The following is a 24,130-nucleotide window of genomic DNA, read 5'->3' as shown; positions in this document are numbered from 1 at the left end:
TGTTCAAGTCAGAGTCACATGGTCAATTTCACCTCGTTGCTGTGTCCTCAGCAGCTGCAGAATGAACTGTGCTTGTTTTTCCCTGCAGATATTTGCTGTGTTCACCTATAGAGGTCACTGTTTCTGGGCTTTAACTTGAATCTGATACAGGCATAGTTTAACTTACGTTAACGGCCCGTCCACACAGCGGCGTGCGTTGAAGCTTCCAACGCTTCTGCCCATTCACTTTGAATGGGGTGACGTCACTTTTAGCCGAACTGCATTTTGGGAAGCGACGTGGAGCGTTGCTGGCGTTGCTCGCTTCAAAAGTTGAGCAATGTTCAACTTTTGAGGCCTCGACGGAGGTGTCAGCCAATTGAATCATATGCCAGTACAAGCTCGAGTCTAGCCAATCAAACCGCGTGCTTGTGTGTCTGGGGCGGGAGATTCATGTGATTGGTTGTTGGTCGAGTGTCAGACACGCCCGCCGGCAAGCGTCAACGCACGCCGCTGTGTGGACGGGCCGTAAAGGTCTTACTGTTTATCATAAGGATAATTGATACTTTGCCACAAGCTAACTTGCATTGCTGTTAATAACATCAATCACATGACTTGATGAAATGGACACGTTTATTATTGTTAGGCAGGAACCCTCAGTGATAGTACGTTTCCTGTGCATGAGATGCAGTTTTCACCCTTCAACAAACTAAGACTATACTTTCAGGGATCATTTCTATAGTTTCTGACTTGAGAAATGTGTTTCTAAAGTGATTGGTCTCGCTACCCACGATGATGAGAAGTGATATTCCCTTCTGAGCGTGAAGCAGACACAGAGTAATGATTCAGTTCATATGCTCTCTGTCATTGATGATCGTTCTTTGCTTCTTCGGGAGTATTGAGGAAGGGGATATGATCAGAGTGGTAGTCAGTATCAGTACAATATAAAAACTTCTTAAATAGGTAAATACTGTGACATGTTTTATGTCTCGATATGTTCAAATATTTCATCAGCTCGTAACATTTTCATCAGACATTATTTAATCCAGTCAGTGGGAGCCCTCGTTGTCACTAGTGATTTGGTCTTTGACTTAACGCAGCCCTTATTCTAGAAAACAGGTACACTTAAACAGTGTTGTGAGGAAAAGTCGTTGTTTGAGCTCCAGACTCCACAGCACACATCGTCAGTACGCCTTTTGTTTGTCCAAATGTTCAACTTTGAAGCTCTGTCAGCTCTGTTTAAAGCCAGTGTTTTAGCTGTAATTTAAGTTTTGATACAGGCTAAAATCAGTGTTGTTCAAGTCAGAGTCACATGCACAATTTCACCTCGTTGCTGTGTCCTCAGCAGTTGCAGAATGAACTGTGCTTGTTTTTCCCTGCAGATATTTGCTGTGTTCACCTATAGAGGTCACTGTTTCTGGGCTTTAACTTGAATCTGATACAGGCATAGTTTAACTTACGTGAAAGGTCTTACTGTTTATCATAAGGATAATTGATGCTTTGCCACAAGCTAACTTGCATTGCTGTTAATAACATCAATCACATGACTTGACGAAATGGACACGTTTATTATTGTTAGGCAGGAACCCTCAGTGATAGTACGTTTCCTGTGCATGAGATGCAGTTTTCACCCTTCAACAAACTAAGACTATACTTTCAGGGATAATTTCTATAGTTTCTGACTTGAGAAATGTGTTTCTAAAGTGATTGGTCTCGCTACCCACGATGATGAGACGTGATATTCCCTTCTGAGCGTGAAGCGGACACAGAGTAATGATTCAGTTCATATGCTCTCTGTCATTGATGGTCGTTCTTTGCTTCTTCGGGAGTATTGAGGAAGGGGATATGATCAGAGTGGTAGTCAGTATCAGTACAATATAAAAACTTCTTAAATAGGTAAATACTGTGACATGTTTTATGTCTCCATATGTTCAAATATTTCTTCAGCTCGTAACATTTTCATCAGACATTATTTAATCCAGTCAGTGGGAGCCCTCGTTGTCGCTAGTCATTTGGTCTTTGACTTAACGCAGCCCTTATTCTAGAAAACAGGTACACTTAAACAGTGTTGTGAGGAAAAGTCGTTGTTTGAGCTCCAGACTCCACAGCACACATCGTCAGTACGCCTTTTGTTTGTCCAAATGTTCAACTTTGAAGCTCTGTCAGCTCTGTTTAAAGCCAGTGTTTTAGCTGTAATTTAAGTTTTGATACAGGCTAAAATCAGTGTTGTTCAAGTCAGAGTCACATGGTCAATTTCACCTCGTTGCTGTGTCCTCAGCAGCTGCAGAATGAACTGTGCTTGTTTTTCCCTGCAGCTATTTGCTGTGTTCACCTATAGAGGTCACTGTTTCTGGGCTTTAACTTGAATCTGATACAGGCATAGTTTAACTTACGTTAACGGCCCGTCCACACAGCGGCGTACGTTGAAGCTTCCAACGCTTCTGCCCATTCACTTTGAATGGGGTGACGTCACTTTTAGCCGAACTGCATTTTGGGAAGCGACGTGTAGCGTTGCTGGCGTTGCTCGCTTCAAAAGTTGAGCAATGTTCAACTTTTGACGCCTCGACGGAGGTGTCAGCCAATCGAATCATATGCCAGTACAAGCTCGAGTCTAGCCAATCAAACCGCGTGCTTGTGTGTCTGGGGCGGGAGATTCATGTGATTGGTTGTTGGTCGAGTGTCAGACACGCCCGCAGGCAAGCGTCAACGCACGCCGCTGTGTGGACGGGCCGTAAAGGTCTTACTGTTTATCATAAGGATAATTGATGCTTTGCCACAAGCTAACTTGCATTGCTGTTAATAACATCAATCACATGACTTGACGAAATGGACACGTTTATTATTGTTAGGCAGGAACCCTCAGTGATAGTACGTTTCCTGTGCATGAGATGCAGTTTTCACCCTTCAACAAACTAAGACTATACTTTCAGGGATCATTTCTATAGTTTCTGACTTGAGAAATGTGTTTCTAAAGTGATTGGTCTCGCTACCCACGATGATGAGACGTGATATTCCCTTCTGAGCGTGAAGCGGACACAGAGTAATGATTCAGTTCATATGCTCTCTGTCATTGATGATCGTTCTTTGCTTCTTCGGGAGTATTGAGGCAGGGAATATGATCAGAGTGGTAGTCAGTATCAGTAGTGATGGCGAGATGAAGCCTTATGAAGCTTTGAAGCTTTCCAGCCAATTGGTTCGCAAAAGGGTTCATCTCATGAGGCTTTATCATGGGCTTCATTTGAACACAAACCCCCCTGTTGGTCAAAGTGTGTAAAACAGGCAGATTGGACATCTCAACAGTGTGCTCTATCTCATACCGAGTTCCCAATGAGTAAAGCCTTAGAATAACTCTAAACAACGAACAGAAAATCATATTTTCATGTTAACAATATTGTATTTATTCCAGTTTAATGATTGTGATTGAAAAGCCTAAGGAGGCTGGTAAACATTGCAAAGAGGGATTTATATTCCTTAATAATATTCGTAAACTTAACCATGTTGTAGCCTGAGAAAGGCTAAACCATATCAAAGAATACATTTATTAACTACATTATCTCATTTAGCTGTAGCTTTTATAAATAACAAAAAATACGTATTGTTCAGTCGTCGAACCAGGAACCCTGCGCTCGTGAGTCAACTGCTTTCCAGCTGAGCCACAGCACACACACTAAAGCTCCCTGAAAACACTGCAACATATGTATTCCTGTATTTATTGATATTTTTATTCCTACATTTATTTATGCTTGTATCTATTTATAGCATACTTATGACATGTTCCGACCTCTATATGAGTGAGGGTCTGAGCTCTCTTGATTCCATCGTGTCACCGGGCCCGGGTACAGGAGGGGTAATATGGTTCTTAGTATACATCCATGGGTATTATGAGCGTTGTGGTTCAACGGTTCAACCGATCTGAATCGCTTCCTGAAGCAGTCACGTGGTATCGACAGGCAGCGAGGCTTCGTTTGTCATCGGTGACGTCACTGGCCCAAAACGATACAAGCCTCGGTACGTGCTTCACAAAAAGCTTCGGGGATTACTCGACACACGCTCCGAAGCCTCGGCGCAATACATAACATCACTAAGTATCACTACAATATAAAAACTTCTTAAATAGGTAAATACTGTGACATGTTTTATGTCTCCATATGTTCAAATATTTCGTCAGCTCGTAACATTTTCATCAGACATTATTTAATCCAGTCAGTGGGAGCCCTCGTTGTCGCTAGTGATTTGGTCTTTGACTTAACGCAGCCCTTATTCTAGAAAACAGGTACAGTTAAACAGTGTTGTGAGGAAAAGTCGTTGTTTGAGCTCCAGACTCCACAGCACACATAGTCAGAACGCCTTTTGTTAGTCCAAATGTTCAACGTTGAAGCTCTGTCAGCTCTGTTTAAAGCCAGTGTTTTAGCTGTAATTTAAGTTTTGATACAGGCTAAAATCAGTGTTGTTCAAGTCAGAGTCACATGGTCAATTTCACCGTTGCTGTGTCCTCAGCAGCTGCAGAATGAACTGTGCTTGTTTTTCCCTGCAGCTATTTGCTGTGTTCACCTATAGAGGTCACTGTTTCTGGGCTTTAACTTGAATCTGATACAGGCATAGTTTAACTTACGTTAAAGGTCTTACTGTTTATCATAAGGATAATTGATGCTTTGCCACAAGCTAACTTGCATTGCTGTTAATAACATCAATCACATGACTTTACGAAATGGACACGTTTATTATTGTTAGGCAGGAACCCTCAGTGATAGTACGTTTCCTGTGCATGAGATGCAGTTTTCACCCTTCAACAAACTAAGACTATACTTTCAGGAATCATTTCTATAGTTTCTGACTTGAGAAATGTGTTTCTAAAGTGATTGGTCTCGCTACCCACGATGATGAGACGTGATATTCCCTTCTGAGCGTGAAGCGGACACAGAGTAATGATTCAGTTTATATGCTCTCTGTCATTGATGATCGTTCTTTGCTTCTTCGGGAGTATTGAGGAAGGGAATATGATCAGAGTGGTAGTCAGTATCAGTACAATATAAAAACTTCTTAAATAGGTAAATACTGTGACATGTTTTATGTCTCCATATGTTCAAATATTTCGTCAGCTCGTAACATTTTCATCAGACATTATTTAATCCAGTCAGTGGGAGCCCTCGTTGTCGCTAGTGATTTGGTCTTTGACTTAACGCAGCCCTTATTCTAGAAAACAGGTACACTTAAACAGTGTTGTGAGGACTCCACAGCACACATAGTCAGTACGCCTTTTGTTAGTCCAAATGTTCAACTTTGAAGCTCTGTCAGCTCTGTTTAAAGCCAGTGTTTTAGCTGTAATTTAAGTTTTGATACAGGCTAAAATCAGTGTTGTTCAAGTCAGAGTCACATGGTCAATTTCACCTCGTTGCTGTGTCCTCAGCAGCTGCAGAATGAACTGTGCTTGTTTTTCCCTGCAGATATTTGCTGTGTTCACCTATAGAGGTCACTGTTTCTGGGCTTTAACTTGAATCTGATACAGGCTGTTATGGAAATCTAGGACCCAACACGGCTGGAGAGTACAAGTCAAAGTGATCAAAACAAATAAATGGTGAATCGAGAAAAGCTGTCTTTTGGTTATTTATTTGAAGCTTCAAATACACGATACAATAATTAAATATGTCACAAGTCTGACAGAGTATAAGAAGTCTGCCCGAGAGTGAGCAGTACAATGAAAAAGCAGAGATTATATATGAAAAGAGTGGGAATGTTATAACTCTTGTGTTCACACGGCGAAATTGTTATGAGACACCTTCTGGCCTTGAGCAGATAGCATAACGGTTCTTGTGTGACTGTGTATGAGTCTCCCAGTCGCCAAAACAGCTGTGACCTTGCAGCCCCTGGGAATAAACCCATAAGAGAATATAATAGAATAATAATGGTAAAAGCACATCAGGAAATAAGAAGCATTTGGTTTAAGCATATGAAGGATATAATAAGAATGATATAATAAAAAATGTCCACTACAGTCTCCCCTTTTGATCATACTTGATCAATAAAAAAAACAAATGACAGGATAGACTGATATAACACATCAATGAATACACTCCATCGCTGGTTTAAGTAAACACATCACAAATATATCATAGAAAACTGGCTGTCTTTGTGGAGGACAGACTCCAATATAATGTAAGCATAAGAGAGGAGATACACACATGATTATATTGATAAATCGGAATCAGACTCTTCTGATTCTAGCTGGTCTATCTCACTGTGGCGCAAAGGATTGTCGTGTAATGGAATAGTAGTATACTGAACGAAAGCTGAGGATACCATGCTGGAAACGCACTTCTTCAGTATTGGGATAATCAAACAGGTACAACTGATTAATAGGCCAAAAATGATCGCCAGGGGTGTAACTATCCTAGCCAGCCATGCTTCCCACCCGCCTGATGTAAGTCAGGACCACCAGTCCCAGCCACCTGCGTTGGATATGTCATCAGCTTTCATGTCAGCTAACAGGTTGTTAAGATGCAGCACGGTGTCAGTGATGTTCTTGGTGGCGTCGGGAATGTAAGTGCAACAGGAGTCACCGATCACATGACACAGGCCACCCTTTGAGGCGAACAAAAGGTCAAGAGCAAATTGGTGCTGCATGAGCATGTTCCTAGAGGCTATTATGAATGGGGGCAATGCCTGGAAGCCTTGCGTCGTCTCATAAGTGAGATTCTCTAGCCGGATGTGTAAGGTATCTATTTTATGGGCATTGTTTACTGTACCCCACCATGGGAACAGGCCACCCATGAATTTAGCTCCAGCGGACGTCAGATCTCTTTTTACCTTGTGGTGGTCGGGGTGTTGGAACTCTGGGTAATGATGTGTCGTGTGCATTAAGGACGTGAGTACAGTGACTGCTGGATTCAAATCCACTAGAGTGCATGTACCTATCCAGAGGGGAGCCAGAACTTGATAGAGCTTGTCGCTGCACAACCAAACGTAATCTTGTGGCGCGCTAAACCCAGCATCACTGGGCCACGCCAGTTGGAGGGAAATATGTTTAACATCAGGGAATGCTACGTTAGAAAGGATTCTTTCAGGGGCACCAGATATGTGACAATACGAGATTTTGTAAGCACCGTAACTGCACGTGTTCCGTAGGATACGGGTACAACCAGTAGTAGTGCCTAGGAAAAAATAAGGTGGTGTAAGAGACGTTTTGTGGTAAACTCTCTGGATGCATAGGCTGTGTTTCATCCCTCTCAAATGACTAGGGTGCACATGGCTGACGGGTTGGTACTTTGCGTATGTGGTGTCAAGCGTGGATGCACGCAAAGAGGAGTTAGACCGATTACTGCATGGTGGGGGAAGCTGCCTAGCATAACGCCACTCGGTTACGCTGTCTTCACCCTTGATGGGCCTTGTCAGAGCCATAAACGCACAGAGGTGTTCAACCTGGGTCAGAGAGCGCGGACGAACTGGCACGGACATTGATGAGTCCTGGGGGAAAAGGGTGCATGCATAACATGACCCATTTTGTCCTGCGGCCTGCAAGAATGATCTCAGAGTGTGCCACCAGACGTTACCGGTGATCCCATTACTGGTCTGAACCACATCAATGTTGCTATGGTCGTTATCGCCTATGTATAGATTAAATGTAGATGTACCTATGGATGTCAACAGTGTCAAAGGTTGCTTACGTTTTTCCGGGGTCTGAGTTTTGGGCGCGATATCTATGTAAAATGTGCCACACGGGTCGGCGCCGGATACATACATACAGACAACAAAATAACCCTTGTCTGATATCTGGGCAGCCTGTAGTTGCAACAGGATAACGGGGCTCGATGAATTGACCTTGGAGATAGACAATCTCCCTTTGATGTTTGTTTTGTCGTCCCATAAGGTATAACCCCAATCGGTGTGCGCGGTGGTCCATAAAACAAAAGTCCAGCCCCCCGAGCAGTGAGTGGCGGTGTGACTGTCACTCTCGACATAGCAAATGTAGGCGTCTGCCCCCCCCAGTTTCTTAGGGTCGGGGCAATGCATGTAGTTGCACGGGTCTAACTGCACTGTGCTATCTTCCCCATCCCATAGAGTAATGTTACCAATCCCTGTCTTGACCAGCCCCTCGACCCATGTGGTTCGCCCTGCTTTCCCCAGCCCCTCGACCCATATGGTTCGCCCTCCTTTCCCCATGTACCTCTTAGATACCTCGATTTTGGCTAACATGCTGTATGCTGACCATGGATACATAACATATAGGACTAGTCCTAACACAACTATCATGGCAAGTATGCAGAGGAACCATTCTATGAGTGTCCAGGCTCTCCAGTAGTATTCACATTGCTCACGGTTGCGTTGTCGTCTCTCCAGGCGAGCCCTCATCACGAGGGGGAAATGTTCCATGGTGTGTGTGAGTGTATTCTCTCGGTCGATTTCGTGACACGGACAGTCAGACTTCGCACACTGATAACACAAACGAGGAACCAGAGAGCATATGAAACCGCTCATCTGGCACTCGCGCGTGACACCTTGTGTGTAGTGTGTTTTGGTGTATGTAGTGCAAGTGTGGTGCTGGTGGTGACTAGGACACGTCACTTGTTGTCCTCTGTTTCTGTTGGTGACTTGGACATGTCACTTGTTGTCATCTGTTGGTGACTTGGACACGTCACTTGTTGTCGTCTCCTTCTACCGTTTCTCCTTTCCTGTGACTACGACCTTGCAGTGGCTAGCGTGGACCCATGTAGCTCTCTCGGCGACCTTGACCGCTGTCTGGGTGACGAGAAGCACCTGGTAGGGACCTTGCCAACGATTGGATTTCCAGCTCTTTCTCCGGAAATCCTTGATCAGCACGAAGTCGCCCTTGATCAGCACGAAGTCGCCAGGTTGAAGGCGGTGAAGCGGACCAGTGGCAGGAGTAGGCAAGGCTGCGGCTACCTGACGTCGGATGTCTGCTAAAGTGGATGATAGGTTAACACAATATGACAACATAGCATCCTCACACAAAGTTGTGGAGGGAAGAGGACATCCTGGAGCCTTGAGTCCAATCTGTGGAGGAGCCCCAAAAAGGATTTCAAATGGGCTGAGTTGACTCTGTGTTCTTTTCCGCATCCTCATGTACATCAGCACAATGGGCAGAGCTTGTGTCCATGACAGACCTGTGTCTGCAGAGCATTTTAATAATAATAATAATAATTTAAATTTATATAGGGCCTTTCACGAAACCCAAGGACGCTTTACAGTGAGAAGTAACAAAACAAAAGGTAATAATAGACATACAGAGCAATAGCAGGAAATAAGTGACTATAATTTAGTTGAGGCCGAAGGCCTGAGTGAACAGATGGTGTTTGAGGTGTTTTTTAAAGGTGTCCAGAGTGTCTGCATTCCTGATTGCAGAGGGCAGAGAATTCCAGAGGGTGGGGGCTGCGACACTGAAGGCTCTGTTGCCAAATGTTTTTAGCTTGGAGCGCTGGATGGAGAGCAGCCCTTTGTCAGAGGACCGCAGGTGACGAGAGGGGGTGTAGGGCTGAAGGAGGTCAGAGATGTATGGAGGGGCTAGGGAGTGGAGAGATGTGTAGGTTAGCAGGAGGAGTTTGTACTGGATGCGTGACTTGACCGGGAGCCAGTGAAGGTGGATGAGGGTGGGGGTGATGTGTTGCCAGGGTTTAGTGTGGGTGAGGAGCCTGGCTGCAGAGTTCTGGACGTACTGGAGCCTGTCCAGGGCTTTGCTGGTGACCCCGAACAGAACTCCATTGCAGTAGTCCAGACGAGAGGAGATGAAGGTATGAATTAATGTTTCTGCAACGGGGTCGGGGAGAGAGGGCCGGAGTCTGGAGATGTTTCGTAGGTGAAAGAAAGCAGTTTTGACTGTAGACCTGATGTGGGAGTTGAAGGTGAGGCTAGAGTCCAGAGTGACGCCCAGGCTGCGAACCTCAGGGGAAGGGTGGATGGCGCCGCCATCGATGGTGAGGAGCAGATCTCCAACCTTCCGGAGCAGTGTTTTTGGGGCCACGACCATGAGCTCTGTTTTGTTATTGTTAAGTTTAAGTAGATTTTTGACATCCAGGCTTGGATGTCGCTGAGGCAGTTGACAAGTGACAGTGGGGGTAGCTGGGATGATGGATTGGTACTGATGTAGAGTTGGGTGTCGTCGGCGTAGGAGTGAAAGTTGAGACCATGTCGGCGGATGATTTCACCGAGGGGGAGCATGTAGATGTTAAATAGAAGGGGGCCGAGCACTGAACCTTGCGGCACACCCTGGTTCACAGGGGCTGGTTTGTTTTTGATTGTGCCGTTCTCTCTTTCCACCCCACCCACCCCCATGCATAATGCAGATTAGGCATGCTTCACAGTGCTTTTGAGCTGTTACTGTGAATCCCCTTGTGAACCACTCCTGATTGATAGACTCTAACATCCCCCCTTTTGACACATGATCTCACCCATGTGTCAATTTAGCGAAATGAGGGAAAAAATGTCTGGGAAGACATGGATTGGAATTTGGACCAACCCAGGTGCTGGATTTTGGGTCAAAAACAGCCCCAGCAGCCTTCCATTGAGCCTTCTCAACTGGCGTAGCTAGCTGCTGCATGGAAGTCAGTGATGACATTTTGTCAGTGAAGGAGGAGACAGGGATTTTAATAAATGAGTGTGCGTGAGGTGCGAGAGGAATCAGGGCAGCTGCCTTTGCGGCTAAGTCAGCAGACGCATTTCCTAGGGAAACTGGGTCTGTACTGCTTGCGTGTGCGGCACATTTACAGACTGCAACCTCAGATGGGAGCAGAATGGCGTCTAGTAAGCCTGCAACCAGTACATGGTTAAGTACTGGTTTGCCATCAGATTTCAGAAATTGTCTACACTTCCAAATAGCCCCAAAATCGTGTACTACCCCGAAAGCATATCGTGAGTCAGTGTAAATAGTCACGGTTTTGCCTTCTGCAAACGTGCAGGCTTCAGTTAGTGCGATGAGCTCTGCTGCCTGTGCTGATAGGTGACATGGAAGCGGTCCAGAACGGAGTACAGCAGAATCTGAAACAACAGAAAAACCCACCCAATTAGTGCCCCCTTGGTCGCGAGAGGCAGACCCATCAACATACAAAATGAGGTCAGCGTTGGTCAGAGGAACGTCTTTTAAGTCCGGTCTAGGTGTGCACACAATGGAAAGTACGGCAACACAGTCGTGTTCCTCACCGTCTTCAGGCAAATCAAACTAAATGAAGTCTCTCCTTTTGAAACATCATGTGTTGAAATAAACACCTGCAGTTCAAAAATAAAAAGTGAATTGCCTAATATTTTTGTTGTGGAATCAATTAATTTCTTTCTTTAAAGGCAAAAACATGAAAAAGCTAAGAGAAAAACCCTATTGAATAAAATATTATTTGGAGCAACTTAATTTATAAATGGTTGTCAACTTAAAAACATGTGTTCATGTTCAACATGTGGTAATTAAGTACATACAATTTAAGATTACACTTAAATTATACGGTAAAACAAGTTGGAACTTTTGGAGTAATCAACTTAAAGATTCCGGACGAGCGTGCATGCACAGCTGCATTTACATCGTAAATCCTGGACAAATCTCCACTCGTCAGGAGGTTTGTCTCTGATCTTTTTGACAGGAGACACTGGAATCGTTACACGGAATAATGACCCCTTGTTTAAGCAGAGAGGTAAACACTGGCCGAATGCCATCAACAGCTTCACGTTTAAATGGGCACGGGACGGAACGTGAACATTAACCCTACGTCATATCTGTGAGCTGCCCAGAGTGAGTATGGCACATCTGAAAGCGCGGCAGGAAGCTCAGAGACATGAGAATTACTTCATCATCCTCAACCAACAGCAATGTGCGCAGAACGGCTACGTTCGTGCACATTTTCATTTGATACACGTCACGTGACATAGAGTACATGACATATTCTGTGTGTGTAGGTGCCCAATCAGTGACTGACTCCCAATCTTTAACGATTGGACCCAAATCCCTCCATCTATCAGTGGGCCCCCTGGCTAGTGAAATGTGTGGACCGCCCCTGGGATTTGACACAGCTGGTTGTGTCTTGTGTGTGTGTGTGTGTGTGTGTGTGTGTGTGTGTGTGTGTGTGTGTGTGTGTGTGTGTGTGTGTGTGTGTGTGTGTGTGTGAGTCTAACAGAGATAGCGCTACCCAGCAAATTCCAATACATTTTTAAACATGAGCTCATCATTCACACATTCCAACAGAACAACTCTCATCATAGCATTTACACGGATCCTTCAACCACGTTAGCAGTACAATGCAAAATGAGAAGCCTCCACACAGCATGTGGAAAAACACGTTGATCAGTCAAACGCAACAACTCCTGAGAATCAGGATATGTCAGCAGCCCATTGATACACATTCACCAGTTATTTATCATCAAATGACACTTTTTTGAACCATCGTAGGAGATGGCTGTCGGACTTTAAGACCCTCATTTGTGGAAAAATGAGGTCCAAGCCGAACCGGAGAATCAGATCTCTGCCCAGTAAATGTGTTGGGCAGACAGATGATAAAATAACTGTTTTTTACTGATGTGGGAAATGGATTACTGTCAACACCGTTATCTCTACTCTGAAGTGGTACAGAAACTTCTCCTTTACAGTTACCCAGCACATGAATAAATCTATCACTAAATTTGCATTCAGGCAAATCTGCCCTTTCCTTTTTAACCACAGACATGTTCTCTAATTCTTCTAATTTCTCAATAGCATGTATGATGCGTGTGTGTGTGTGTGTGTGTGTGTGTGTGTGTGTGTGTGTGTGTGTGTGTGTGTGTGTGTGTGTGTGTGTGTGTGTGTCACTTCCCTGGTTAGAAGCTGCTGGCATGGGGTCCGTCTCCTCGGACCGAATTCCCTCCTCCTCCACTCCCTCCCTCGACTGTCAGTTTGAAGAATTGTCTTTGTTGTGGTCCGATTTATCCGATCAAAAGTTCTTTTTCTGCTTCTCGTGTGGGCATTCAGCGATCCGATGACCCGTCTGTCCGCAGTTAAAACAGCGATTGTAGTTATTGCGGTCTCTTCCTCGTCCTCTGCCTTTTCCTCCCCGGCCTCGGAAACCCCCTCGGTTCCCTCTGCCCTGGCCCTCACCTTGGGTCCAGGTGGTTGTAATAGCCTGGACCATGGTCAGCTGGCCGGGGAAAGGGGAGTATGTAGTTATTCCTTTTTGGAGGTGTTCTTTTCTGTAGAGTTCAGCTTTCTTTGCATCTCTTTTCTTTTTCTCTCTCTTGTCATGGATCTTTTTCAGTCCTGCTTCTTCTTCTTCATTTTCTTTTCTCTGTCTCTCTTCGTCTCTGCTCCCTCTCTGTGTGTCTTGCTGTGCAGCTTCTCCAGCGGCGGCTGGTATGTTGACCTCTGGTCCAGCAGCAGCAGCCCCTCCAGCAGCCTCCTCAGCAGGTAGCAGATGGGGGGAGGAAGGGGGGAATGGGGAACTTAGGTGAGGGAGAGGGTCCCGCACGCCTGAAAACAGAGGATAAAGGGAAGCATGTGGTTTATATTGTGGAGGTAACACAAAACACTTTTTATCTTCCTTTTCACCCTTATCATCATCCTGTATCTTTTATATTGCCGCGGCCAATTGCCTTCTTTCACGGCACTCTGCTTCATCCTCCCAGTATTTTAAACACTTTTTATGAGTGTCCAGTTTTTCCAAGTCTTTTACTTTAATTGTACTCTTCCTTTTCATCCCATCTCCATACTCTTGTAATTCATTCTTTTTAGGTTCTTGATTTTTAATTTACTCAAAAAAACCTCCCTTAGGAAATCCGAACATTTCCATCCATATATTTAATTTAGACAGACTGTCTTCACCATATTTTGCTCGCATGACATCCACAATCGGACCCCCAGGAGAATGTACAAATCCCCTACCCTGCTTTGCTCCCATAACAAAGTCTTTAAAGTGTTACCAAAACACTATTTTTTCATCCGTCGATGACCCAGATATCCCAAATATCCTACTTTCGAGCAGTCCCTCTCATAAATGTCATGTCGACTTTAATTACGTTTAACTTTAAACAATTTAGACTTTGTACATCTCACCCAGTATTGAAAGCCCCTTTTAGTTCGTTGGATCTCGTGAAGTCAATCGGTTCCACCCCTCGCGCTGGTCCCCTCGTCCCGTACGGTTTCTGTCGAGGTAGAGGAGGATCCAAAGATCCCGGAGCTAGCAGCCACCAGCGTCCAGAGGTGTTCCCAATCGAACATACAGAGATCCTGCCGACAACGCCATTTGTTATGGAAATCTAGGACCCAACACGGCTGGAGAGTACAAGTCAAAATGATCAAAACAAATAAATGGTGAATTGAGAAAAGCTGTCTTTTGGTTATTTATTTGAAGCTTCAAATAGACGATACAATAATTAAATATGTCACAAGTCTGACAGAGTATAAGAAGTCTGCCTGAGAGTGAGCAGTACAATGAAAAAGCAGAGATTATATATGAAAAGAGTGGAAATGTTATAACTCTTGTGTTCACACGGCGAAATTGTTATGAGACACCTTCTGGCCTTGAGCAGATAGCATAACGGTTCTTGTGTGACTGTGTATGAGTCTCCCAGTCGCCAAAACAGCTGTGACCTTGCAGCCCCTGGGAATAAACCCATAAGAGAATATAATAGAATAATAATGGTAAAAGCACATCAGGAAATAAGAAGCATTTGGTTTAAGCATATGAAGGATATAATAAGAATGATATAATAAAAAATGTCCACTACAGGGCATAGTTTAACTTACGTGAAAGGTCTTACTGTTTATCATAAGGATAATTGATGCTTTGCCACAAGCTAACTTGCATTTCTGTTAATAACATCAATCACATGACTTGACGAAATGGACACGTTTATTATTGTTAGGCAGGAACCCTCAGTGATAGTACGTTTCCTGTGCATGAGATGCAGTTTTCACCGTTCAACAAACTAAGACTATACTTTCAGGGATCATTTCTATAGTTTCTGACTTGAGAAATGTGTTTCTAAAGTGATTGGTCTCGCTACCCACGATGATGAGACGTGATATTCCCTTCTGAGCGTGAAGCGGACACAGAGTAATGATTCAGTTCATATGCTCTCTGTCATTGATGATCGTTCTTTGCTTCTTCGGGAGTATTGAGGAAGGGGATATGATCAGAGTGGTAGTCAGTATCAGTACAATATAAAAACTTCTTAAATAGGTAAATACTGTGACATGTTTTATGTCTCCATATGTTCAAATATTTCGTCAGCTCGTAACATTTTCATCAGACATTATTTAATCCAGTCAGTGGGAGCCCTCGTTGTCGCTAGTGATTTGGTCTTTGACTTAACGCAGCCCTTATTCTAGAAAACAGGTACACTTAAACAGTGTTGTGAGGAAAAGTCATTGTTTGAGCTCCAGACTCCACAGCACACATAGTCAGTACGCCTTTTGTTTGTCCAAATGTTCAACTTTGAAGCTCTGTCAGCTCTGTTTAAAGCCAGTGTTTTAGCTGTAATTTAAGTTTTGATACAGGCTAAAATCAGTGTTGTTCAAGTCAGAGTCACATGGTCAATTTCACCTCGTTGCTGTGTCCTCAGCAGCTGCAGAATTAACTGTGCTTGTTTTTCCCTGCAGATATTTGCTGTGTTCACCTATAGAGGTCACTGTTTCTGGGCTTTAACTTGAATCTGATACAGGCATAGTTTAACTTACGTGAAAGGTCTTACTGTTTATCATAAGGATAATTGATGCTTTGCCACAAGCTAACTTGCATTGCTGTTAATGCTGTACCATTGTGTACAACGCCATTTATTGCCTGTCGATTAAGCGACCGGAGGCCTCGTCATCCGATAATCCGGTACACAGTGTCGAATGTGTACACTACAGTCATCATATAGACATGATAGACTAACAGTACTGTGAGTACAGCCTACACTTGACAGGCAGCCTGGTTAGCCTAGGATTAGGACCATACTACGTCAAAAGACCGATTGGCTCTAGCTGTATATCATGCTAGTATACAATTAATTTAAATGTATTCATGTAATTAATGCCCATAAGGCTGTTACATATACAATAATAAATGTGACAAGATAATTTATGTGAACCTGACCCTGGTATGTTATGAAATGTACCCTACATGCAGTCATCCTCGGGCATAGCCATAGGCCTACTGTGCATGCATGCCAACTTTTGCAATATAGCGCCTAGCGTGAGCTATGCTTGGGGACCTACCAGTCAAGATTATTTGTGCGTAGGGGTGCGTCATCTGGCGCCTGGTCCTGGTCATCCTCGCCATTGCCCATGCCGTGAACTAACTCCATCTCCTCGGGCTCGAACAAATAAGGACGTAATGGTCCATCGTCTGGCTCAATATTCTCACCATCGTCGCTTACTGAACCGGATTCAGATTCAGTTCCTAAAACTACATTTTCGCAGGAAAGCCGAGAGGATGTTTCTGACTCGCTATCATCACTGGATACGTCGTACAATCCTTCTTCTTTGTCTGGTATATTTGCCCTTCCACGTTCATTCTGCATAGACGCCATGGTTTGTTATCGTTTCGTCTTCCTGAGTTTTCCTCACTTCCGGTTTGGCTGAATCGATCATTTCGTTTCTAAAAAAGTTCGGGGAAGCTGCAATAAAGTGCTTCTAACATGCGTAAGGCAATTATTATATTTTTTTAATCAGGTGTGATTGTTTTGGTACGTAATTATGCTTGTATATAAGTTAAACGAAACTATTTGTGGTTCAATTTCCACTATCCCTTTAACTTACGTTAACGGCCCGTCCACACAGCGGCGTGCGTTGAAGCTTCCAACGCTTCTGCCCATTCACTTTGAATGGGGTGACGTCACTTTTAGCCGAACTGCATTTTGGGAAGCGACGTGGAGCGTTGCTGGCGTTGCTCGCTTCAAAAGTTGAGCAATGTTCAACTTTTGATGCCTCGACGGAGGTGTCAGCCAATCGAATCATATGCCAGTACAAGCTCGAGTCTAGCCAATCAAACCGCGTGCTTGTGTGTCTGGGGCGGGAGATTCATGTGATTGGTTGTTGGTCGAGTGTCAGACACGCCCGCCGGCAAGCGTCAACGCACGCCGCTGTGTGGACGGGCCGTAAAGGTCTTACTGTTTATCATAAGGATAATTGATGTCATGTTTTATGTCTCCATATGTTCAAATATTTCTTCAGCTCGTAACATTTTCATCAGACATTATTTAATCCAGTCAGTGGGAGCCCTCGTTGTCGCTAGTGATTTGGTCTTTGACTTAACGCAGCCCTTATTCTAGAAAACAGGTACACTTAAACAGTGTTGTGAGGAAAAGTCGTTGTTTGAGCTCCAGACTCCACAGCACACATAGTCAGTACGCCTTTTGTTTGTCCAAATGTTCAACTTTGAAGCTCTGTCAGCTCTGTTGAAAGCCAGTGTTTTAGCTGTAATTGAAGTGTTGATACAGGCTAAAATCAGTGTTGTTCAAGTCAGAGTCACATGGTCAATTTCACCTCGTTGCTGTGTCCTCAGCAGCTGCAGAATGAACTGTGCTTGTTTTTCCCTGCAGATATTTGCTGTGTTCACCTATAGAGGTCACTGTTTCTGGGCTTTAACTTGAATCTGATACAGGCATAGTTTAACTTACGTGAAAGGTCTTACTGTTTATCATAAGGATAATTGATGCTTTGCCACAAGCTAACTTGCATTGCTGTTAATAACATCAATCACATGACTTGACGAAATGGACACGTTTATTATTGTTAGACAGGAAACCTCAGTGATAGTACGTTTCCTGTGCATGAGATGCAGTTTTCACCCTTCAACAAACTAAGACTATACTTTCAGGGATCATTTCTATAGTTTCTGACTTGAGAAATGTGTTTCTAAAGTGATTGGTCTCGCTACCCACGATGATGAGACGTGATATTCCCTTCTGAGCGTGAAGCGGACACAGAGTAATGATTCAGTTCATATGCTCTCTGTCATTGATGATCGTTCTTTGCTTCTTCGGGAGTATTGAGGAAGGGGATATGATCAGAGTGGTAGTCAGTATCAGTACAATATAAAAACTTCTTAAATAGGTAAATACTGTGACATGTTTTATGTCTCCATATGTTCAAATATTTCGTCAGCTCGTAACATTTTCATCAGACATTATTTAATCCAGTCAGTGGGAGCCCTCGTTGTCGCTAGTGATTTGGTCTTTGACTTAATGCAGCCCTTATTCTAGAAAACAGGTACACTTAAACAGTGCTGTGAGGAAAAGTCGTTGTTTGAGCTCCAGACTCCACAGCACACATAGTCAGTACGCCTTTTGTTTGTCCAAATGTTCAACTTTGAAGCTCTGTCAGCTCTGTTTAAAGCCAGTGTTTTAGCTGTAATTTAAGTTTTGATACAGGCTAAAATCAGTGTTGTTCAATTCAGAGTCACATGGTCAATTTCACCTCGTTGCTGTGTCCTCAGCAGCTGCGGAATGAACTGTGCTTGTTTTTTTCTGCAGCTATTTGCTGTGTTCTCCTATAGAGGTCACTGTTTCTGGGCTTTAACTTGAATCTGATACAGGCATAGTTTAACTTACGTGAAAGTTCTATTTCGTATATGGCTTCGCCCTCTAACGGCCCGTCCACACAGCGGCGTGCGTTGACGCTTGCCGGCGGGCGTGTCTGACACTCGACCAACAACCAATCACATGAATCTCCCGCCCCTGACACACAAGTAGCGGTTTGATTGGCTAGAGCTTGTACTGGCATATGATTCGATTGGCTGACGCCTCGCCTCGTCAAAAGTTGAACATTGCTCAACTTTTGCAGCGAGACACGCCAGCTACGTTCCACGTCGCTTCCCACGATGCATTTCGGCTAAAAGTGACGTCACCCCATTCAAAGTGAATGGGGAAGCGTCAACGCACGCCGCTGTGTGGACGGGCCGTAAGGCTATCGCTATTGGGTTATCCCTCTGCGCCCCCGCGCAGCACTGAAACACTTGTAGTCCACGCTCACCCGCTAGGTGGACCCCACCCTCGGGCCTCCTTCCGGTATAAATAGGAAGGTGGCCCGGCCAGGCCCGGCTCCAGGATGAAATGACTGAGGGGGCTGTTAAAAAATCCGAGGGGGCGATTTTTTTTTCACAACAACGAAAAATACTGGCAATGTAATGAATTGACACACCAAGCTTTTTTCCTTCTCACTGCTCTACAATCTCTTTGCTTCTTTATTTTTATTCCGGATTTACCCCTCTCGTTCTGTTATTTTCCTCTGATCTTTAATAATAGATAGTAGATAGTTGATATATAGATGGCTGCACTTTGGTTAACAGCAGTGGTGTAGTGGGGATTTTTTTATTGGGTGGACGGGGCAGGGGTGGGGGGTGGTGGGTGGACGGGAGACACTATGGACGCGCTCGTGAACTGTCAACGGGGGGGGGGACCTCTGTGTCGCCTGTCAGCGCAACTTACATGCTGCCGTTTAGACAATATAATAATAAAGGCCGGTGCCGGCTGTCAGCGAACCGATCCGGCCTTTCTGCGCGACTATCACTCAAATGCGAGACATAGTCACAATTTGTGGGACGTGGGACAAATAATAAAAATGCTGTGTGCTGCCCATCTCACACACACACACACGCTTCAAATCAAGTTGCATAAATGCTTGAGCTACGTTTTTATTATAATTACTGTGAAATCTGCCTATTATGTTTTCGTCATTATTACAACAAACACACACTTGCAACTGATAACACTGGCAATGATTTTAGATGTATTTGACTATTAAAAAAAGAAATCATGCTTCAAATAAGTGGGGGTACGGCGTACCCCCACGTCCAACGCCCACTACACCACTGGTTAACAGGCTAACATTGATTTCCTCAATTTATAAATTGACAGGCTCTGTAATTATACCATAACCTTTTCTCATCTATCCCTTAACTCGTCTTCCTATACAGATTTACTTACCTCTAGTCAGGTTTAAAAAACATTAATCTGGTTGATTTTTTATTTTCAGGATTGAATGTTCAAATCAAGGCCTAAAACCTGGCATTTCATAAGAAAGTGACTAATATATAAACCAAATGTAATATTAGATAAAATACTACACCAAATGGACAGACACAGAATACAAATAAAGTCCCCTGGTTTGTCTCTAGAGTCTAACTGCCATGAGAAAAATCAAATCAATGTTCCAAAATCCGTCACTAGATGTCGCTCATTGTACCAATACGGTTGATATAATACATAACATATTATTATTCTAGTAAAAGGGCTCGCTTTGGCAAAAACCTGATCCATACAGGCAGCCCTAAATAATAGGGCTGCCTGTAGGCTAACCATCATGTGTGGTGCTATCTGTAGTTGTCTGTCTTATTTTTTGTTGATGTCATATTGTTTTCACCTTGGCCGGCCCTTGGCATAGGCAGTATAGGCGAATGCTAAGGGCGCATCAACCCATTGGGGTGCCGAAAATTGGGGAGAAAAATTACATAATGTATTTTTTAGCTGCCCGGATTATAACAGACAAAGACTCATTCTGAAAACTGCACAGGAACAACATAACATCAAGGACATGGATTTCAAGTCAATATACGAAAGTAAATAAAGAAATGAAGTAAACAAGCTGATCTTCAAGTTCCTCAAAAACACTGGTCTGAGGACAAGGATTTAATATAAACATTTAATAAATCAACAGTAGGTGGCGATATATGCTCCAAGCGATTCGCCATTAAAGAAAAAATAAGAAGAAGAAGAAGTAGTAGTAGAAGAAGAAATATGCTAACGCTACAAACAGGCACAACACTGTTACTCTGTTTTTACTGACATATATATAACATTTGATTTCACCTTGCTCTATTTTTTTTAACGCACGTTCAAAAATGGGAACATTTCCGGGAGTTTCAACCGGGCACCAACCACCGAAAACGGGCACTCTGCCCGGAAAAAGGGGTAGTTTTTGTCACCCATCCGACTCTGTTTACAGCTAAGCACACACGCTAACATAAAGACTACAAGCTCACTTGGAGTGGAGGCTTTTTTACATGTTGCTTGACTGCCTGCCCACATATCTGATCTAAACGTAGTAACGTGTATTGGGCAAGATAATTATTTAAAGTTATTATTTAATAATTGTGACATTTATTGTACTTTTTGATGGATGAATGATGCTCAAAGTGAGGGGGCAAAGAATACAACTGAGGGGGCAATGCCCCCTCGTGGCGCCTGGCCCGGCAATCTGCTCCCTCTTTTCTTCAGCAAACCAGCACAGTTACTGAAGCACAGCAATTGAGAATCATCATGACAACTGTGTCCGTGATGGTCCCTCATGTGACTCTGGGTTCATAATGAGTTATGACCAGCAGAGATAAAAGCAGTATGTGAATCCTGCCTGGGGTCAGAGCACGCGTACGCGGCTCTAAACCAGCAGGTAGCATGCACACACTGCACTCGTCTCCCCTCGGGCGACAGGAAGCAGAGAGCGGACGCTCTTGCTGCTGTGGCCGAGGAGGACGATTGGCCCATCCAGGCTTACGAGCCCACGGACGGGGCCTCGTATCCCTGGGGCCGAGTGCCGGGCAGGAGTCAGAAGAAAAGCAACTCCTGCCCCGCCTCCCTCCACGGTTCACCGTTCGGTTCTCCCCTCCCTCCTCTCCCCCGGACGGGGGAGACAGAGTCGGAGCAGGGTGCCAGCTTGGCGGCCGAACATGCTTTCCCCCTCTCCGTCACCACAGCGCGGCGGCGAATAACATCGCGCGGCTCTCCAACTCGGTGGGGACACTGGTAGAGCGTTCCACCACCAAGGCAGAGGAAATCAGCAAGGCGGCCAGCACGGCGTCTGCGTGCGTCCGTCGCTGTCTCCCAGGCGAGGATTTCCGCGTGGGTGACACAGATCCAGCGCCACCTCGGGCTGAAGTAGGCGTCTGTTACGGAGACGGCCAGAAAAGTGCTACTGGACGCTCCAATCAGCCCTGACGGGCTGCTCGGACCCCAGTTCCACGCCATGGTGGAGTCCATGAAGACGGCCGCGGAACAGGCGAACGACATTCGCCAGCATGTAAAGCTGGCTCCAGCCGGCTGAGCTGCCACAGCGGCATCAACGTCCGCAGCAGCCGCGTCAGCGCCCTTCGGCGGCTGCAGGGGCTCCGTCCCACGTCTCCGCTCCCCCGCCACCCCAGAGACAGGGTTTCCCGGCGGCGAGTCAAAAGGGAGGGAGGCTCCCCCGCTCCTGGTCTGTTCCGCGAGAGCCTCCGAGGACTCACTTCCACCTGAAGGACGCATACTTCCACGTACCCCTCATCCCGAAACACAGTAAATTCCTGCGTTTTCTCATTTCAGGGAATATCAGACCAGACAATCGTCTGCCGTTCGGATATTTCCTGGCTCCTCCCATTTTGTGTAGAGAAGGCTGGAGCCACTACACAGAGGAGGGATGAGAGTGTGGTTTCCTCTGGACGACCTGCTATTTGCTGGCTAGCTCCAGGGAGGAAGTCGCTTTACAGACGGTACATCTCGCATCTGTCAAAGCCTGGGTTTCATAATAAATTGGAAGAAGAGCTGTCCTCTTCCCTCTCAGACAAATGTTATCTGGGAGTGGAATTAAACTCAGCCAGCAGAGCGCGGCTCTCGCGGCAGCGAGTGGAGAAACTGACAGCTCTCCTCCGGCATGTCACAACCCACACAGCCCTCTCCGTGACGCAGCTGCTCGGCGTTGGCGTCAGCTGGTCACGTGATGATCCCCCGGGGTCTCTTCCAACAGGGGGACACTCCAACAGGTGGTTCATTCGCTGCAGAAGCCTGCTGTGTTTAACCTATTGGTTTATAAACTGCAGAGCTTGCGGCATTCCTCTGTCCCAGATATGCCTCCAACACACGGTCATAATAAATCCACGGGCACCGTTATAACGCCTCGTGTGGACAGCATACACACCTCTCATCCTCTGGGCGTGTGTACGCGCCTCATGATGAGAGACGGAGTGAAATGCAGCGTGTGGAAACTCCCTCGCAGCCCTTTTGCCTAAAAGTGCACAGACAACAGGCCACGGCTATGGAAGCAGCCTACCTCAATCACCAGGGAGGAGTACGATCTGCGCAGCTTCTGAACGAAGCCAGGCGGCTGCTGTTCTGGGCGCGCACACACGTTGCTCTCCATCACAGCAATGTATATTCCCGGCGAATTTAACCGAGGGGCTCGCAGAACGCAGCAGCCATTGTATGCGAGGAGTATTGAGACTCAGACCTGTGTCACGCACACTGGCGCCTCAGTGGGATTTGGCTTTGGTGTTGCGCGCACTAAAGCAAAGCCCCATTTGAACCTGATCAGGTTCCCCTTAAACTGTGTTCAGCCAAAGTAGTACTACTTTTGGCTCTATCAGAGAAAATGGTGAGTGATTTGTCTGCTCTCTCTATTGCGGCTTTCACACCAGCGCTTTTCAGTTTCTAGCTCCGAGCGGGAGCTTTTCTGGTTCAGCTCCGGTTTCCCTTTTCAGCTCCCGCTCTGTGCACACCGCCCACTGGCGCCCCAGAGCTGCCCTTGCTGCGTCATGACGTCACCGTTTACATCGCTGATTTGCCCCCCACCGGCAGCCATTACGGCAGCTCACAACAACAACAACGTCGGGTCGATGATCGTGTTGCTTTTAATCACACGAAGCCAGAATAAATTGAATAACGACTTCTCCAACCTTATACTTTTCTCCAGAGTGCCGTGGTTCATTGTTTATTAATGTGTTTCTGCAGCATTTACCGACCGCTGCAGTGCTGCTCTTCCACAGGAGTTTATTCTCCCGTTAGCTCCCACTGCAGCGGCCGCTCTTAAGTATTCACTGTCCGACTCACACAAGCAGCTGATGCATATCCCCAGTTCCCCTTAGCCTAAGTGAATGTGTGTCAGTCTGAATTGACACTGTTTGGTATCACAACGCTGTTATGAAAGTTTCTCTGGTATCAAACGGGTGATGTTGGCATAGCAACCGAAGCTAAACTGACTACTTGCATCCGATAGCTGCAATAATACAAAACAACACGTCTACCTCTCTCCACAATGATCGATAACAGCGAACGGATGGTCAAAGTAAGGTACAAATAAACAGAATCACACGAAGCCTGGTTAGTGTTGCCTGACTTTATAAAGTGTGTTTATAGGCACTACTGCTTGTAGGCAGGCATAACAGTCGACCCATGGGAGGTGGGTTTAGTTTCCTGCACGCCTCGACGTAAGAGAGATGTAAGCGACGTCGCCTCTTAGCTCCAA

General features: G+C 45.2%; 1 long non-coding RNA gene and 6 other non-coding genes across 7 annotated transcripts in view; 6 read left to right on the top strand and 1 right to left on the bottom strand.

The window, feature by feature from the left end:
• The window catches only part of LOC139434510 (uncharacterized), a 385,392-nt gene that overhangs the window by 218,282 nt on the left and 142,980 nt on the right, over window positions 1-24,130 (bottom strand). The gene's annotated exons all lie outside the window — the stretch shown is intronic.
• LOC117455916 (small nucleolar RNA U3) lies at window positions 688-902 on the top strand. Its single transcript, XR_004553205.1, has one exon. It is a non-coding gene; the product is annotated as a small nucleolar RNA U3 (small nucleolar RNA).
• Window positions 1,621-1,835, top strand: LOC117455836 (small nucleolar RNA U3). Its single transcript, XR_004553187.1, has one exon. It is a non-coding gene; the product is annotated as a small nucleolar RNA U3 (small nucleolar RNA).
• On the top strand, window positions 2,891-3,105 carry LOC117455834 (small nucleolar RNA U3). Its single transcript, XR_004553186.1, has one exon. It is a non-coding gene; the product is annotated as a small nucleolar RNA U3 (small nucleolar RNA).
• On the top strand, window positions 4,773-4,987 carry LOC117455817 (small nucleolar RNA U3). Its single transcript, XR_004553178.1, has one exon. It is a non-coding gene; the product is annotated as a small nucleolar RNA U3 (small nucleolar RNA).
• On the top strand, window positions 14,865-15,079 carry LOC117455826 (small nucleolar RNA U3). The gene has a single exon (XR_004553183.1). It is a non-coding gene; the product is annotated as a small nucleolar RNA U3 (small nucleolar RNA).
• LOC117455822 (small nucleolar RNA U3) lies at window positions 17,723-17,937 on the top strand. The gene has a single exon (XR_004553179.1). It is a non-coding gene; the product is annotated as a small nucleolar RNA U3 (small nucleolar RNA).

Source organism: Pseudochaenichthys georgianus, chromosome 1 (assembly GCF_902827115.2).
Source record: "Pseudochaenichthys georgianus chromosome 1, fPseGeo1.2, whole genome shotgun sequence".
Classification (NCBI taxonomy): domain Eukaryota; kingdom Metazoa; phylum Chordata; class Actinopteri; order Perciformes; family Channichthyidae; genus Pseudochaenichthys; species Pseudochaenichthys georgianus.
The sequence above is the reverse complement of the archived record's forward strand: the minus strand, read 5'-3'. Positions and strand labels throughout refer to the sequence as shown.